Here is a 7,029-nt window from a genome sequence, read left to right as displayed (position 1 = left end):
CAGGCACCCCGGAACCCTGGTGGAACGCGGCAGGACTTGTGGGACTCGAACCTGGGTGTGATTTTGGACCAAATTCGGGACTTTTGCCCACTTTCCCAACTTTTCTTCCCAATCACAGTGCGCCTTTGCTGGGTGCGTTGTGGACATTGTAGGCACCCCGGAACCCTGGTGGAACGCGGCGGGACTTGTGGGACTCGAACCTGGGTGTGATTTTGGACAGAATTCGGGACTTTTGCCCACTTTCCCAACTTTTCTTCCCAATCACAGTGCGCCTTTGCTGGGTGCGTTGTGGACATGCCAGGCACCCCGGAACCCTGGTGGAACGCGGCAGGACTTGTGGGACTCGAACCTGGGTGTGATTTTGGACCAAATTCGGGACTTTTGCCCACTTTCCCAACTTTTCTTCCCAATCACAGTGCGCCTTTGCTGGGTGCGTTGTGGACATTGTAGGCACCCCGGAACCCTGGTGGAACGCGGCGGGACTTGTGGGACTCGAACCTGGGTGTGATTTTGGACAGAATTCGGGACTTTTGCCCACTTTCCCAACTTTTCTTCCCAATCACAGTGCGCCTTTGCTGGGTGCGTTGTGGACATGCCAGGCACCCCGGAACCCTGGTGGAACGCGGCAGGACTTGTGGGACTCGAACCTGGGTGTGATTTTGGACCAAATTCGGGACTTTTGCCCACTTTCCCAACTTTTCTTCCCAATCACAGTGCGCCTTTGCTGGGTGCGTTGTGGACATTGTAGGCACCCCGGAACCCTGGTGGAACGCGGCGGGACTTGTGGGACTCGAACCTGGGTGTGATTTTGGACCAAATTCGGGACTTTTGCCCACTTTCCCAACTTTTCTTCCCAATCACAGTGCGCTCTTGCTGGGTGCGTTGTGGACATTGTAGGCACCCCGGAACCCTGGTGGAACGCGGCGGGACTTGTGGGACTCGAACCTGGGTGTGATTTTGGACCAAATTCGGGACTTTTGCCCACTTTCCCAACTTTTCTTCCCAATCACAGTGCGCCTTTGCTGGGTGCGTCGTGGACATGTCAGGCACCCCGGAACCCTGGTGGAACGCGGCGGGACTAAGTTCCAAGAGGGCGTTTTTCCCCCCCCCTCCAAACTCCCTCTCTTTGTTTATAGTGCATATTTTCTGCTGGATCTACTCTCTATTTACTCCAAGGAAAAAAACTAGCCGGTCGCGGCAAATTTTTACAATCGGTCGCCAAACTACGGCACGAGGGCCGAACGCGGTACGCCGGCGTCCAAGATACGGCCCGGGGATTTTTTTTGATTTTTTGGGCTTTTTTTGATTTTTTTGGACATGTTGGGCATCCCAGGACTCGGGTGCGACTGCAGGACGTGTGGGGCTCTAACCTGGGTGTGGTTTTTGGTCATTTTTCCGGACTTTTGCCCACTTTTCCAACTTTTCTTCCCAATCACAGTGCGCCTTTGCTGGGTGCGTTTTGGGCATGTGGGGGGCACCTCGGACTCGGGTGGGACGCGGCGGGACTTGTGGCACTCGTACCTGTGTGTGATTTTTGATCATTTTGTGGACTTTTCCCCAGACACTCTCCACTTGTCTACCCCACTTCCCCTGTGACTTTGCTGGGGGGGCGTTTCCCCGCTGTCCTTTGTAGTGTAAGGGTTACTTTTCTTTTTTTTCTGTCTGAAAATAGGGCCCCAAAAGGCCTCACACTCCCCGGGAAGACCTGATGGACGCCTCGGCGTCACTGAAACAGGCCAATCTGTCTGAAAATATGGCCCACGAAAGGCCTCACATTCCCCGGGAAGACCTGATGGACGCCCCGGCGTCACCGAAATACGGCAAACTGTCTGAAAATAGGGGCTCCAAGGGTTCCCCACTCTTTCTGGCCCACAAAAGGCCTCTCATTCCCCGGGAACACCTGTAGGACTCCCCGGCGTCAAGGAAATACGCCAAACCGTCTGAAAATAGAGGCCCAAAAGAACTGGAAATAATGTGTTTAATTTGGGGGGTGATGTCTATAATTATGGGGGTGCATTGGAGGCGGGAGTCCACTGGAGGGCTCCACACCGTCTGAATATAGGGCCCCAAAAGGCCTGGAATTAATGTATTTAATTTGGGGGGTGCATTTGCAGCGGGAGTCCACCGGAGGGCTCCATTTCCCCACTCTTTTGTTGACATATGGCCACAAAAGGCCTCTCATTCCCCGGGAAGACCTGATGGACGCCCCGGCGTCACCGAAATAAGCCAAACTGTCTGAAAATAGGGGCTCCAAGGGTTCCCCACTCTTTCTGGCCCACAAAAGGCCTCTCATTCCCCGGGAACACCTGTAGGACTCCCCGGCGTCAAGGAAATACGCCAAACCGTCTGAAAATAGAGGCCCAAAAGAACTGGAAATAATGTGTTTAATTTGGGGGGTGATGTCTATAATTATGGGGGTGCATTGGAGGCGGGAGTCCACTGGAGGGCTCCACACCGTCTGAATATAGGGCCCCAAAAGGCCTGGAATTAATGTATTTAATTTGGGGGGTGCATTTGCAGCGGGAGTCCACCGGAGGGCTCCATTTCCCCACTCTTTTGTTGACATATGGCCACAAAAGGCCTCTCATTCCCCGGGAAGACCTGATGGACGCCCCGGCGTCACCGAAATAAGCCAAACTGTCTGAAAATAGGGGCTCCAAGGGTTCCCCACTCTTTCTGGCCCACAAAAGGCCTCTCATTCCCCGGGAACACCTGTAGGACTCCCCGGCGTCAAGGAAATCCGCCAAACTGTCTGAAAATAGGGCCCCAAAAGAACTGGAAATGATGCCTTTAATTTGGGGGGTGATGTCTTTAATTTGGGGGGTGCATTGGAGGCGGGAGTCCACTGGAGGGCTACACACCGTCTGAATATAGGGCCCCAAAAGGCCTGGAATTAATGTATTTAATTTGGGGGGTGCATTTGCAGCGGGAGTCCACCGGAGGGCTCCATTTCCCCACTCTTTTGTTGACATATGGCCACAAAAGGCCTCTCATTCCCCGGGAAGACCTGATGGACGCCCCGGCGTCACCGAAATAAGCCAAACTGTCTGAAAATAGGGGCTCCAAGGGTCCCCCACTCTTTCTGGCCCACAAAAGGCCTCTCGAGTTCCGGACCCGGGTGGAGAACCATAGCAGGTCGGCCTTCTTAAAGGGAAATGCTCCTAGGCACTTAGTCAAATTTACGCCTTTTTTTTGGACTTCCAGCGAGGAGAGGGACTAATTTTGCTTTCCGTACCCGGGTGGAGAACCATAGCAGGTCAGCCTTCTTAAAGGGACATCCTCCTAGGCACTTAGTCAAATTTCCGCCTTTTTTTTGGACTTCCAGCGAGGAGAGGGACTAATTTTGCTTTCCGCACCCGGGTGGAGAACCATAGCAGGTCAGCCTTCTTAAAGGGACATCCTCCTAGGCACTTAGTCAAATTTACGCCTTTTTTTTGGACTTCCAGCGAGGAGAGGGACTAATTTGGCGTTCCTGACCCAGGTGGAGAACCATAGCAGGTCGGCCTTCTTAAAGGGAAATGCTCCTAGACACTTAGTCAAATTTACACCTTTTTTTTTTGGACTTCCAGCGAGGAGAGGGACAATTTTGCTTTCCTGACCCAGGTGGAGAACCATAGCAGGTCGGCCTTCTTAAAGGGAAATGCTCCTAGGCACTTAGTCAAATTCACGCCTTTTTTTTGGACTTCCAGCGAGGAGAGGGACAATTTTGCGTTCCTGACCCAGGTGGAGAACCATAGCACGTCGGCCTTCTTAAAGGGACATCCTCCTAGGCACTTAGTCAAATTCACGCCTTTTTTTTGGACTTCCAGCGAGGAGAGGGACAATTTTGCGTTCCTGACCCAGGTGGAGGACCATAGCACGTCGGCCTTCTTAAAGGGACATCCTCCTAGGCACTTAGTCAAATTCACGCCTTTTTTTTGGACTTCCAGCGAGGAGAGGGACTAATTTTGCTTTCCGGACCCAGGTGGAGAACCATAGCAGGCCGGCCTTCTTAAAGGGAAATGCTCCTAGACACTTAGTCAAATTCACGCCTTTTTTTTGGACTTCCAGCGAGGAGAGGGACTAATATGGCGTCCCGTACCCAGGTAGAGAACCAAGGCACGTCGGCCTTCTTAAAGGGAAATGCTCCTAGGCACTTAGTCAAATTCACGCCTTTTTTTTTTTGGACTTCCAGCGAGGAGAGGGACTAATTTTGCTTTCCGTACCCGGGTGGAGAACCATAGCAGGTCGGCCTTCTTAAAGGGAAATGCTCCTAGACACTTAGTCAAATTTACCAAACTTTTCTATAGAGGCCTGGTACTCTAAAATGATGACACATAGACAAAAAACCAAACTTTTCTATAGAGGCCTGGTACTCTAAAATGATGACACATAGACAAAAAACCAAACTTTTCTATAGAGGCCTGGTACTCTAAAATAATGACACTTAGTCAAATTTCCGCCTTTTTTTGACTACTTCCAGCTAGGAGAGGGACTAATTTGGCGTTCCGTACCCAGGTGGAGAACCATAGCACGTCGGCCTTCTTAAAGGGACATCCTCCTAGGCACTTAGTCAAATTTACGCCTTTTTTTTGGACTTCCAGCGAGGAGAGGGACTAATTTTGCTTTCCGTACCCGGGTGGAGAACCATAGCACGTCGGCCTTCTTAAAGGGAAATGCTCCTAGGCACTTAGTCAAATTCACGCCTTTTTTTTGGACTTCCAGCGAGGAGAGGGACAATTTGGCGTTCCTGACCCAGGTGGAGAACCATAGCAGGTCGGCCTTCTTAAAGGGAAATGCTCCTAGACACTTAGTCAAATTTACACCTTTTTTTTTTGGACTTCCAGCGAGGAGAGGGACAATTTTGCTTTCCTGACCCAGGTGGAGAACCATAGCACGTCGGCCTTCTTAAAGGGACATCCTCCTAGGCACTTAGTCAAATTCACGCCTTTTTTTTGGACTTCCAGCGAGGAGAGGGACAATTTTGCGTTCCTGACCCAGGTGGAGGACCATAGCACGTCGGCCTTCTTAAAGGGACATCCTCCTAGGCACTTAGTCAAATTCACGCCTTTTTTTTGGACTTCCAGCGAGGAGAGGGACAATTTTGCTTTCCTGACCCAGGTGGAGAACCATAGCACGTCGGCCTTCTTAAAGGGACATCCTCCTAGGCACTTAGTCAAATTCACGCCTTTTTTTTGGACTTCCAGCGAGGAGAGGGACAATTTTGCTTTCCTGACCCAGGTGGAGAACCATAGCACGTCGGCCTTCTTAAAGGGACATCCTCCTAGGCACTTAGTCAAATTCACGCCTTTTTTTTTGGACTTCCAGCGAGGAGAGGGACTAATTTGGCGTTCCAGACCCAGGTGGAGAACCATAGCAGGTCGGCCTTCTTAAAGGGACATGCCCCTAGACACTTAGTCAAATTTACGCCTGAAAATAGGGCCCCAAAAGAACTGGAAATAATGTCTTTAATTCAGGGTGCATTTGCAGCGAGTGTCCACCAGAGGGCTCCAATTCCCCCACTATAGTCCTGGTACTCTAAAATGATGGCACTTAGTCAAATTTCCGCCTTTTTTTGATGACTTCCAACTAGGAGAGGGACTAATTTTGAGTTCCGGACCCGGGTGGAGAACCATAGCACGTCGGCCTTCTTAAAGGGACATCCTCCTAGGCACTTAGTCAAATTTCCGCCTTTTTTTTGGACTTCCAGCGAGGAGAGGGACTAATTTGGCGTTCCTGACCCAGGTGGAGAACCATAGCAGGTCGGCCTTCTTAAAGGGAAATGCTCCTAGGCACTTAGTCAAATTTACACCTTTTTTTTTTGGACTTCCAGCGAGGAGAGGGACAATTTTGCTTTCCTGACCCAGGTGGAGAACCATAGCACGTCGGCCTTCTTAAAGGGACATCCTCCTAGGCACTTAGTCAAATTCACGCCTTTTTTTTGGACTTCCAGCGAGGAGAGGGACAATTTTGCGTTCCTGACCCAGGTGGAGGACCATAGCACGTCGGCCTTCTTAAAGGGACATCCTCCTAGGCACTTAGTCAAATTCACGCCTTTTTTTTGGACTTCCAGCGAGGAGAGGGACAATTTTGCTTTCCTGACCCAGGTGGAGAACCATAGCACGTCGGCCTTCTTAAAGGGACATCCTCCTAGGCACTTAGTCAAATTCACGCCTTTTTTTTTGGACTTCCAGCGAGGAGAGGGACTAATTTGGCGTTCCAGACCCAGGTGGAGAACCATAGCAGGTCGGCCTTCTTAAAGGGACATGCCCCTAGACACTTAGTCAAATTTACGCCTGAAAATAGGGCCCCAAAAGAACTGGAAATAATGTCTTTAATTCAGGGTGCATTTGCAGCGAGTGTCCACCAGAGGGCTCCAATTCCCCCACTATAGTCCTGGTACTCTAAAATGATGGCACTTAGTCAAATTTCCGCCTTTTTTTGATGACTTCCAACTAGGAGAGGGACTAATTTTGAGTTCCGGACCCGGGTGGAGAACCATAGCACGTCGGCCTTCTTAAAGGGACATCCTCCTAGGCACTTAGTCAAATTTCCGCCTTTTTTTTGGACTTCCAGCGAGGAGAGGGACTAATTTGGCGTTCCAGACCCAGGTGGAGAACCATAGCACGTCGGCCTTCTTTAAGGGACATCCTCCTAGGCACTTAGTCAAATTTACGCCTTTTTTATGGACTTCCAGCGAGGAGAGGGACTAATTTTGCTTTCCGCACCCGGGTGGAGAACCATAGCAGGTCAGCCTTCTTAAAGGGACATCCTCCTAGGCACTTAGTCAAATTTACGCCTTTTTTTTGGACTTCCAGCGAGGAGAGGGACTAATTTTGCTTTCCGTACCCGGGTGGAGAACCATAGCACGTCGGCCTTCTTAAAGGGAAATGCTCCTAGGCACTTAGTCAAATTCACGCCTTTTTTTTGGACTTCCAGCGAGGAGAGGGACAATTTTGCTTTCCTGACCCAGGTGGAGAACCATAGCACGTCGGCCTTCTTAAAGGGACATCCTCCTAGGCACTTAGTCAAATTCACGCCTTTTTTTTT

This window comes from Nerophis lumbriciformis, unplaced genomic scaffold (genome assembly GCF_033978685.3).
Source record: "Nerophis lumbriciformis unplaced genomic scaffold, RoL_Nlum_v2.1 HiC_scaffold_82, whole genome shotgun sequence".
In the NCBI taxonomy this organism is placed as follows: Eukaryota; Metazoa; Chordata; class Actinopteri; order Syngnathiformes; family Syngnathidae; genus Nerophis; species Nerophis lumbriciformis.
This window is presented reverse-complemented; position numbering follows the sequence as displayed.